General features: G+C 39.6%; 1 protein-coding gene across 7 annotated transcripts in view; it reads left to right on the top strand.

The window, feature by feature from the left end:
* CACNB2 (calcium voltage-gated channel auxiliary subunit beta 2) overlaps positions 1-11,626 on the top strand; it is a 397,684-nt gene that overhangs the window by 123,146 nt on the left and 262,912 nt on the right. The gene's annotated exons all lie outside the window — the stretch shown is intronic.

Below are 11,626 nucleotides of genomic sequence, written 5' to 3'. Positions count from 1 at the left end.
TCTGTCTGGTGCATGTTGCCTCTTTCGGCTGTTTTTAATCCCTGTGCTGAACCAACCAGACAGTTGATCATTTCGTACCCTGAGTTTTCAAGGAATCTGAGGTTTAGGAGATTCTGAGATATTTTCCCCCACCCAGAGATGTTTTTTATCTATCTTTTGTGCCTTGTGACTTTGATAAGGTTAGAAATCACTTGCACAGGGATGGGTTTGAGAAGACCATTGTCTCAGAGGTTTGTCTCATTCAAACCAGTTGATATTCTCTGTCACCTAGAGTAGTCCTGTTTTCATATTTGAATGATGGCATGGTGGGGGGAAGAAATACTATGGAGTTTGACAAATTATAGATGGGCACAGATGCTAACACGAAATCCTATTTTGAGCCACTTCAGAAAAATAGTAGATAATAATCACTGGATGGATGACACAGCTGTTGCAACAGCTTTATCATCCTGTGACTCTTTCACTGAAATAGCCCTTCTTTCCCAGCCCTGCTGTGTTTTGCAAAATGGCTGTCTGAGTATTAAATTCTAACAAGGCAGGCTCACACAAATATTGAAGTATCACTACTTAACATGATTGGATGCTAATTGAAATATGCTGTGCCGTACACTCGCCGACCAGCTCCGAGCAAGCGCTGGCTTGATTTCCTACTCCTTTGCGTGCAGCCACTCTGTTTTCAGGGAGGGATGTGAAAGGGAGCAGGAGGTTTATGCAGGCTGGGCAAACTGCAGTGCTGAATTGCTTAACACTGGTTTGACATTCCTGGCTGCAAAACAAATAGAAAATTGGCAAAGCAAGCTAATCGATACTTCAAGTATTGAAGGTAAAGAAACCCATGACCTCGGAAAATGGGCCACAAAAGGAGATATACGTGAGACTTCCAGGACAAACAAGGTCAAAATCTGATATGAAATCAGTAATAAAGTTGGAAACAGTGAGGGGGTGGGGTGGGAGGGTCGGGAAGGGGTAACCATATGGTCAGATCTTAGAGTATTCAATTTGATTAAATAAGTAAAAGCATGAAAAACCCCTTTCATTTAAAGGTTTTTGTCATTGTTACACATTTGGTGCCATTTGTCTTTTGAATGCAACAGTTGACATATCAGAAATCAATGGGATAGTGAGGTAACCAGCCAAGATTTCTAAAGCCAGCGTCTTCAGGGATAGATGGTTTTTATCCAATCAAAAAACTAATTACTTTTTAAATAAGATTTGGGAATAAGCGTTATAAACTTTTTAGAGTATAGGATTAGCCACTTAAAGAAAACCTTAAGTTAAAAACAAAAATAATTTCAATTTTAAAAACCATAGTTTCTAGAATAATGAAGAGTGAGAATTACTTAGCTTTATGTGTCTCTGTTTCTTCTTGTATGATGAATTAGAAGAAACCCGTGGTTATGTGTGCCTACCGAATACACAAATGCTGAAATAAGGCCTCCAACAAAGCAACAAATTTTTACCCTACTTATTTTAGTTCTTTTCCTTACATCAAACATGTAAATAAAGAGAAGAGGCAGAGAAATCTGGATTTTTGAAGTCTTGACTGAAGGATACAGAGACTTGGTTCATCTGCTGCTTCTCCAACATTTTTACCCTGTGTTTTGGATAAAGTACCAGAAAATATATAGCACAAATGTCTTTTAAAGATAAAAGAAATGCATACCCTTGGTCACTAGAAATAAATTTTCCTTTCCTTTAGAGTGTTTCTCTCTTAGGAAGCGTAGCCTCTAAGCCACCTGCTGCTGTTTTAACCTCTCTTCTTTGACACTTTATGGATTGCAGCTTTCTTTATACATGGGCAACCCAGAGTGGAAGATACACTAAATCTGAAACCAATTTTTTTCCTTGGAGGAAGAGAACCCACTGTGCATCTGTCTTTGACAGAGACTTTTGATTTGTCCGCAAAGCAGATGAGTCTAGAGGCTGTTCATTGAATTCAAAGGGCAGCCAGACCCCTATGTGTTGCTAGTGATTAGGACCTTGTCACACTGGTTGGGCTGTCCTGCTGTCCGTTCTCAAGTCTGTTGTCAATTTCAAGGAATGACAGTTGAGATAATACTGGAACTAAATTCCAGTATGTATATACATACATGTATGTCTGTATCTGTTTGATATAATTCTATACAGAATATATTTTTGATATAATACAAATCAGTTGATAAATATGCATCTATGTGTGCATGTATCTTAATCTTTCAGTAGTTCTTATACCTTTTTTTCTTTTTAGTATGACAGCTTTCTTAAGAATTCCTCCTACTCAAACATTGTCTCTCAGAAAGAATAGGAAAGTTATGTGGGTTTCAAAGAAAGTTATATGCATATGCCATAGTTCTTTATTTCTAGGTTTTTACCTTTCTAAGCTGTTGCTTTTATTAGGTGCCCTCCCCTCACTTGTTTAATGTTACCTTCAGATTCAAAACCTCTCTGAGCAGCGGGCTCCCAGGAGGAGGCTGTAGGCTGTAGGCTGTATCCCTGTCTTGCTCTTCAAGACTCAATGCAGAAGCCTTTTATTCTTGACATAATTATTGATGTTCAATATCTAGTCTTCATTCTTTTGTTTACTCCTAACCATCATTCTTTCAGAACTCAGCTTTACAGCTCAGAAGTAATTCCTGTATTTACCTAAACTGTCTTGCTATTCCGTTAAGGACATGAAAATCTGTGAGCTGAATAAATACTCTTAAATTTAAAAGGACTTATAAACATGGTAAGCTCAGTGTGCATTTCTGTAAAACACTTCTGAAGTATTGACATTTGCATGCTTTGGGGAGCAGAGATACTGACTCTTCTTGGTAAGCTTTTCAAAAAATGTTTTAATTTTTTGAGCACATAATAGGTGTATACATTTATGGGGTGCATGAGATGTTTGAATGCAAGTATGCAATGTGTAATAATTCCATCATGGAAAATTGGGTATCCATCCCCTTAAACATTTATCCTTTGAGTTACAAACAATCCAATTATACCCTTTTGGCTATTTTAAAATATATAATTGTTGAAGTATAACATACATGAGAAAAGTGGGTGCAGGAGTTACAAGTGTTGAGCTTGAAGAATGTTCTCAAAGTGAACAGGCCTGTGTGACCAACACTCAAATCGAGAAGCCAAGCATTGTGAGCTCCCTTCTCCTCCCTTCCAATTCCGGCTGCCCCCTGCCTCCCCCAGGGTACCCATGAATATGACCTCTAACATCGTGGGTTGGTTTTTTCCTGTTTATGAATTTTATTCAAATGAACTCAAGCAGCATGTACTCTTCCCCCATCCAGCTCGTGTTGCTCATCATTGTATTCATGATATTTTATTTTATTTATTTTTGAGACAGAATCTCGCTCCGTTGCCCAGGCTGGAGTGCAGTGGCATGATCTCAGCTCACTGCAACCTCCGCCTCCTGAGTTCAAATGAGTCTCCTGCCTCAGCCTCCTGAGTAGCTGGGACTAGAGGCACATGTCACCATGCCCTGTTTCACCGTGTTAGCCAGGATGGTCTCTGTCTCCTAACCTCATGATCCACCCACCTCAGCCTCCCAAAGTGCTGGGATTACAGGTGTGAGCCACCATGCCCAGCCTGTATTCATGGTATTAATCCATGTGGCTACACGTGGGTGAGGTAGTAGTTTCTCGAGCTCACGGCTGTATAGTATTCCATTGTGTGGCTCTACTATGACTTAGTGATCCATTCTACTGTTGATGGGCATTTGGGTAGTTTCCAGTTTGGGGCGATCATAAATAGTACTGTTATAAACACTTGGGACATGCCATATTGTGAACATTTATGAATGCATTTCTGTTGGATGCAAATCAAGGAATGAAATTGCCAAGTCCATAGGGTACAGTGTAAATACATTGTGCTTAAGTAGAAGCTGGTCAACTGCTTTCTGAAACATCGGATCAATGTTCACTCCCACCTGTGTGCCTCACCTACACCTGGTATTGTCATTTGCATTTTAGCTTGTCTGGCGAGTATGTCAAAGTATCCCATTATGGCTTTGCTGTGCATTTCCTTGATAACTAATGAGGTCAAGCACCTTTTCATATATTTATTGACCATTTAGCCATCTTCTTTTTTTTTCTTTTCTTTTTTTTTTTTTTTTAAGACAGAGTCTTGCTGTGTCACCCAGGATGGAGTGTAATGGCACAATCTCGGCTCACTGCAACCTCCGCCTCCTAGTTTCAAGCAATTCTCCTGCCTCAGCCTCCTGAGTAGCTGGGACTAGAGGTGCCCATCACCGTGCCTGGCTAATTTTTGTATTTTTAGTAGAGATGGGATTTGACCATATTGGCTAGGCTAGTGTTGAACTACTGACCTTGGGATCTGCCCACCTTGGCCTCTCAGAGTGCTAGGGTTACATGCATGAGCCATCACGCCTGGCCATTTGGCCATCTTCTTTTGTGAATTACCTGTTCAAGTATCTTGCTTCTTTTTATCTTAGGTCACCTGTCTTTGGAGGCATTTTCCTTCAAAAAAGAACTGGCAAGGAGAAAAGCACCTGGTGATTAGCGTAACAAAATCGTTAAGGACAAATGTTACAGAGGGAGACAGATACAAATGGAATCAGACTTAACGTGGGTTTGAATTTTGATATATTCATTAATTTCCTGTGTGATAGTGGAGTTCTTTTCTTTCTTTGAGCCTCAGTTTTCTCATCCGTAAATTAGGATAATAGTATAATTTCAAAGGTTTATTGTGGGAGTTAAGATGAAATAATGTTTGTGCACACTTCCTTCTGGCCTGATATGTAGCTGTTTTTCAAAAACAAGTAGCCACTGTGATAAGAGATCATGAAGCGGAGGACCTTGCTGTCTTCTTGGTTCTTGCCTGTGTTAATTGCTAATGACTAAGAGTCTTAAAAAGCTTCAGTAAATGAGTAGATACTGGAAAGTGGCGTAGTCCAGATATTACTGATCTCTTATAAGGTCACACTTTCCGTAGTATATGATCACCTTTGAGCTTGCAGGGCATTTAAATGTCACCCAATGTCATTGCATTTGTATATATAGCATAACTTAAGCAATTCAGTACTCTAGTTAAATTCTGATTGTTATAATTACCCAATGCACATTCACATAGTCCTTCAAAGTTTACAAAGTACCTTTATGCCCACGATTTCATTTGACATTAAAGCGATCACTAGGGGTAGGCAAAAGAAGTGATGATACTTCATTTTATAGATGAGAAAACTTGAGATCAGGGCAATACACAGTACTGCCAAAGGCCCCAGAGTCTGAGGATGGTCAAGCTGAGATTCAAGCTGAAATTGACTCTTATTCTATGTATGGTACTTTGTTCATTTTGTTTGGAATGTCTTTCCAAGTTGAAATAATGAGATTATAATTAAATTTAATTAACATGAAATGTTGTAGTGCTTCTGGGTATAAAAATCAATTATCACTGGGCTAGAGAAGTGCTGAGGTGCCAGTTCACAGAGATTTCTGTTTAGCAGAGTGTAGGTAATATACTTTTTTTTTAATTGTGGTTTTTCACTAATAATTTATACTTTTCACAAGTGATCAGAATTATTCTGCCAGTTAAAATAAGTGTGAGCAGGCCAGGCATGGTGGCTCACATCTGTAATCCCAGCACTTTGGAAGGCCAAGGTGAGTAGGTAACTTGAGGTCAGGAGTTCAGGACCAGCCTGGCCAACAGGGTGAAACCCCGTCTCTACTGAAAATACAAAAAAATTAGCTGGGCATGGTGGCACAGGATTGTAATCCCAGTTACTCGGGAGGCTGAGGTGGGAGAATCACTGGAACCCCAGAGGTGGAGACTGCAGTGAGCCGAGATCATGCCACTGTACTTCAGCCTGGGAGACTGAGCGAGACTCCATCTCAAAAAAAATTAAAATAAAGTAAACAATATAAGTTTGAGCTATACACTTATATATGCTTTGGGAAATATATTTTAATGGTAAATGATTTTTAAAGGCACATATGTGTATGTGTGTATATATATTTGTATATGTGTATATATACTATATATGTATATATGTATATTTGTGTGTGTGTGTGTGTGTGTGTGTGTGTATCTGTTTCATTAAATCACTCAGAGATTTTCCAGATATGTCTTAAGATATCCTTTAAGGACGACATTTGGCTTTTAAGACCTGTATCTTTTAAGGTCAAGTTCATATATATATTTTGGTAAGAGATTGCTAACTTTTCTCAGTTTGAACTACATGTGTTTTTATTAGTAGTAGCTTTTAATATTGGCCATGTTAAAATCCTTAAATTTTTCAGAGCTTTAGATTTGGCTTTAATTAAAAACCTCCAATACATAATGACATTTTATTAAAAGAAGATAAAGAGGCCAGGTGTGGTGGCTCGCTCCTGTAATCCCAGCACTTTGGGAAGCCAAGGTGGGTGGATCACCTGAGGTCAAGATTTCAACACCAGCCTGACCAGCATGGTGAAACCCTATCTCTACTAAAAATACGAAAAAATTAGCAAGATGTGGTGGTGAGCACCTGTAATCGCGTTACTCGGGAGGCTGAGGCATGAGAATCACTTGAACCCAGGAGATGGAGGTTGCAGTGAGCCGAGATCACGCCACTGCACTTCAGCTTGGGTGACAGTGTGAGACTCTGTCTCAAAAAAGAAAAGAAAAAAGAAAATAAGGTAAATTTTCCTATAAACATTAAGGAGTACAGATTCAGGAAAATGAAGTTAAGTTGGTGGTTGGCAACCTCTGGGCATATGTAGAGAATGAGCTCGTCTGCAAATGCTCAGGGGCATGGGACCCTCCAGTTGCCTTAGCACCTCCCAGCATTTCCCCAGTGAACACTCATCATGTTTTCTTCCCATTGCAGAGGGAGCTTAATGTGTAAATGACCACACTCCGGGACAGGGGCCCAGCCTTTACACATTGGAGAGCCTTCTCCAGGTCACTCCATCACTCTGTGCCTCACCTTCCCTTTCTATGAAACAAGGATAATAATAGAATCTTACTCTTAAGTTTTCTGTGATTATTAAATATGTTAAACTATGAAAACAGTTGGCACATAGTAAGTACTCAAGTAAATGTGAACTTTTTTTTTTCTTTTTGAGACAGTCTCTCTCTCTTGCCCAGACTGGAGTGCAGTGGCATGATCTCAGCTCACTACAACCTCCGCCTCCTGGGTTCGAGTGATTCTCCTGTCTCAGCCTCAAGAGTAGCTAGGATTACAGGCACCCACCGCCAAACCTGGCTAATTTTTTTGTATTTTTAGTAGAGACAGGGTTTCACCATGTTTGTCAGGCTGGTCTTGAACTCCTGACCTCAGGTGATCCGCCCACCTCTGCCTCCCAGAGTGCTGGGATTATAGGAGTGAGCCACTGCTTAATGTGAACTCTTTTAATTGTAGCTACCCCACCTGGCTCTGCATCTGAGCACCACTCCTCCTATGCTGAAAAAGAGCAATCCCTTTTAGAAGGATGCCTCCATTGTTTTAAAGAAAGCTTTTGTAAAGCGGATTGAATTATGTAGGGCTGTAGTGGTCATCATCTAACTGTTCATTTATGAAGCAATTACTGAGCCCCTGCTCTTTGCCCAGGGCTATTCTGAAAATTAGAAATGCAGAGAGGAATTGAACCTTTCATCTCTGTTCTCAGAAAAGTCTAGTCTAGTGGTGGAAATATATGAGTTTCTGGAACGTTAAAATGTGTTTGACATAACAGGATCGTCTGACAATAGGAAAAAATAAATGTTCTACCACCTATAGTAGGAAATAGCATATGGGCATTAAAGAGGAAAAGCTAGATTTGTATAGACTCACATAGAAGGAGTTCTATAGTCTGAGAATATGTTATATAAAAATTAATACGTGGAGCAATGTATATAGTATGATTGCATTTATTCTACATGTGTTTGCATTTATATTGGTGTTTGCGTGTGTAGAGGTCTAAAAGTAACAATATACGAACAGCTCATGAAAATGAGATTATAAAGGAACAGGTGAGATTTTACCTATTATATCATTAAGTATGATATAAGTATGCTTTAATTTAATAATATTTAATGTGACACGTGCCTTAAAATTAGCTTATCCCTCACCTTTTTTTTTAGAAAGGCTTATAACATTTAAATATATGTTACCTCCTGGCTTACTAGAAAACACTCAACCTGAAATGCATTGAGCAAAAGTAGTCCATAAATCGAGGAATCTGTTGATTGAGAATTGTTATATATACTCAAAGTACTTTGGAATAAAGAAGGGCAAGGTCTCGCTTGTTCTATAGGCCTGGCCTTCATGGGATGTTACATGTGGAGGTGCTTAATGGAGGGTTAGGTTAAGTACTTTGCTTTGCATGATAAGAATCTGTTCCATGAAGGGGATCAAATCCTACTGAGTTGATTTGCACTGTGATATGCCTTGGTGGCTTGCACATTTCCTAAGTAAATGAAGGTCAGAAGGAATATGTGAGATCTAGGCAGGTGAATTTATATCATCTTAAGAGATATTTCCATTAATTTGTGCTAGCCTACTGAGTCAGCATCCTCCACTAAAGATACATACTACTCATGATGCTCAGATGGTCACATCTGTTCGACATGGCCCCATCCCACTGTCTAAAACACTTTTCCCTTCACTTCTGTGATACCATATTCTTCTGTCTCAATTTTTCTCTTCCTATTTCTCCTCATCTACAGCTGATAAATTCAATGTCTTGCCATGTTGGTATTCCTTCAGGTGGTCATAAGTCTGTCTTCAACTCTAGAGAAGCTGGTGGATGGTAACATAACCTTGGAAAATGCTTAGAAGAAAATCTGAAAAAAAAAATAGGCCTAGAAAAAATGACTAGGGAAATTGAAGTTAAACTTTTTTGCACATATGCCGATGGCTGCCAAATCAATATGCCCAGCCTAGATCTTTCTTCCAAGTTTTAGACCCATATTCAGAAGTTTCCAGCCATCTCTACTTGGAAACTCTCCAGGCACTGTAAACAAGGTCTATGCAAGACTGAGCTCCATCATCGCGGTCCTGTTCCTCCTTCTCTCTGCTCCTCCCTTCCACTCTCCCACCCCTACTTGTATCTACTCCTTATTTTCTGGTTAGATTAAATGACATTATTATACTCTCCATTGTCCAAGCCAGAAACATGGTCACTGTCCCTCTTCTTTACTTTCTGATCCATTCAATCATGTTCAGTCATTCCTACTTCCTTGAGAGCTGTGGAGTCTTTTCTTTCTATTCCACCCATCTCAATCCTAGTGCAGGCTGTTATTTCCTTCCCACATTACCACAGCAACTGCAGTAGTCCATTCTCTCCCAGCTATGAAGAAATAACCAAGACTGGGTAATTTATAAAGGAAAGATATTTGACTCACAGTTCCTCATAACTAGGGAGGCCTCAGGAAACTTACGGTCATGGCAGAAGGCGGAGGAGAAGTCAGCACCTTCTTCACATGGCGGCAGGGGAAAGAAGAGAGCAAAGGGGGAAGAGCCCTTTATAAAACCATCAGACCTCATAAGAACTCCCTATCACAAGAAGAACATGGAGGAAACTGCCTCCATGATCCAGTCACCTCCCACCAGTTCCCTCCCTCGATAAGTGGGGATTATAGGGATTACAATTCCAGATGAGATTTGGATGGGGAAAAAGCCAAACCGTATCAGCAGCCTCCTAACTGGTCACCCCACCTTGGTCTTCATGCTCCAGCGTCGATTCTCCACGTTGGAACTCCCATTGTGATTTTTCTCAAGAGCAGTCATGGTATTTCTCTGCTTAAAGCCCCCAGTTAGTTCCCATTTTCTGAGAATATGAGTGCAATCTGAGCAATATTGCTATGAGACGCTTCTTGATCAAGCCACTGTTTGTCTCCTTAGCCTCAACTCTCAGCAGCTTCATCCTCTGAAGTCCCAGTGGCGTTGAATTTCATACAGTTGCCCAACAACCATCTTTCTTTTGCCTGTGCACCTCCATAGTCTTGGTTAGGTATCCTTGCTTTTCCCCTATAGTAACACTCAACCTGCCTTCTCCTAATTATCCCTTCAGTTGTCTGCCCACCTTTGGACCTAAATCTCTTTCATTCCTTTTTGTTGTTGTTGTATCTGTTGCCCAGCAAGAATACCTGGCCTCTCACAGACACTCAAGACATAATTGTTGAATGCGTATATACATAATGCTGGGGAAATATTAAATATGTACTTTTTCACTACTGCTCCTTTATACCTACTTGTCATTATAGTATGTCATTTTGGGGTAATAGCGGGTAATAATCTCAGTGAGTATACGAAGCTCCCCCCAGATACCGCTTCATTGATTTATGTGATATATGTGAAATTCACTATATACTTGTGTGTATAAACACACATACACACACAGAGCTTTGCGATGGTATAAATGTTCCTTGGTCTGGTCAATATGCATAAAATAGAAGAGAAATTTGGTTGCTAGAGTTTGAAACTATGTAATCATTTCCTCTTTTGGTCTCTTTTCCTGATTTAGATGATACTCTTTGTATTTCTTTTGAGGATTTAAAGCAAGAAGCAGCTAGGACCTGCTGAAGTGCAGAAGAGATCTGAGTACTGATTGAAAGCATGAAATTGACTAAAACCCTGCAAACTAACTTTGTTTTAAAACATCGGTTACAAGAGTAATAATATGTTTAAAAAGTTAGTATGTTTAAAAACAAAAACATATCATCAAGCACAGCCATTTAAAAATAAAAACACCATCAGATTATTTAAAGCCTTGAGTTAAAGGCTTTAATGGCTATCTTCCCTAACATCTTTACCATATATAAAGCAAGCAGCTCCTATTTTAGGAGATGTGTCCTTCCTCCTTCCTTCCCCTGGTTGCAGCACAGGCAGGTAGCCGTTCTCTGAAGCAGGCTTTTGTGTTGTTGGTTTAGAGGCTTTCATTGCCAGCTGACCTTTCAGCTGAATAGATCTGTTTCCCATTGAGCCAGACTCCTGTGTTTGTTCTCTTCCTTGGTATTACATTGAGATAACAGCCAGTTCTCATCTGTTTGAATCATCAGAAGTAGCTTTATTTTTTGTTTACTGGGTTTTTTTTTTCTTCCTTGTACTTTTGTGATGAGGAGGTCACCATTCTCCTCCCTAACATCAAAGGAATAAATAATTTATGTAACTCACCCTGATTTCCAAACCATAAACTTGAATAAAGAGAGAAAGAGACAAGGGTTCTGTTGCAATTTCCATCTCTTACCATTTTTTTTTCTTTCTTCCTTTCTTTTTTTCTGGTAATGTTTTCAGCCAGTCTGTGAAGCTTCCCCGAAAATGTCCCATTGACTTCTCTATGGTAGTTTCATTATTGGGTGAATCAGTTGTTTCTTTGGAGCAGATAAGATATTATGAAACAACGTGATAGCTGCTCAAAAGAGTGGATCACAACCTATTTTCTACACAGATGAGTGGGATACAGTCTTAATAGGAACAGAGGCTTCTTAATGACTTTCAACCCTCCTAGTTAAGGGAGACAGGGCAAGATGTCAAGGAAGGGTGAGCTAAAAGAATCTGCTTGGAAGATCTGGAGTCCCTCCCTTCCTCTCTCCCCCAAAATTCTATGCCTCTGTATTCATAATTATCTTCCAAAACTTTAGTGAGGGTAGATAATATAATTTGGTGATACATGATACAAATCGCCTCTTACTAATTTAAAAGAAGAAATGCACTGGAGGTTTGTAGTGA

Source organism: Aotus nancymaae, unplaced genomic scaffold (assembly GCF_030222135.1).
Source record: "Aotus nancymaae isolate 86718 unplaced genomic scaffold, 86718_ANA_hifiasm-v0.15.2.pri h1tg000077l, whole genome shotgun sequence".
NCBI lineage: Eukaryota > Metazoa > Chordata > Mammalia > Primates > Aotidae > Aotus > Aotus nancymaae.
This window is presented reverse-complemented; position numbering and strand designations above follow the sequence as displayed.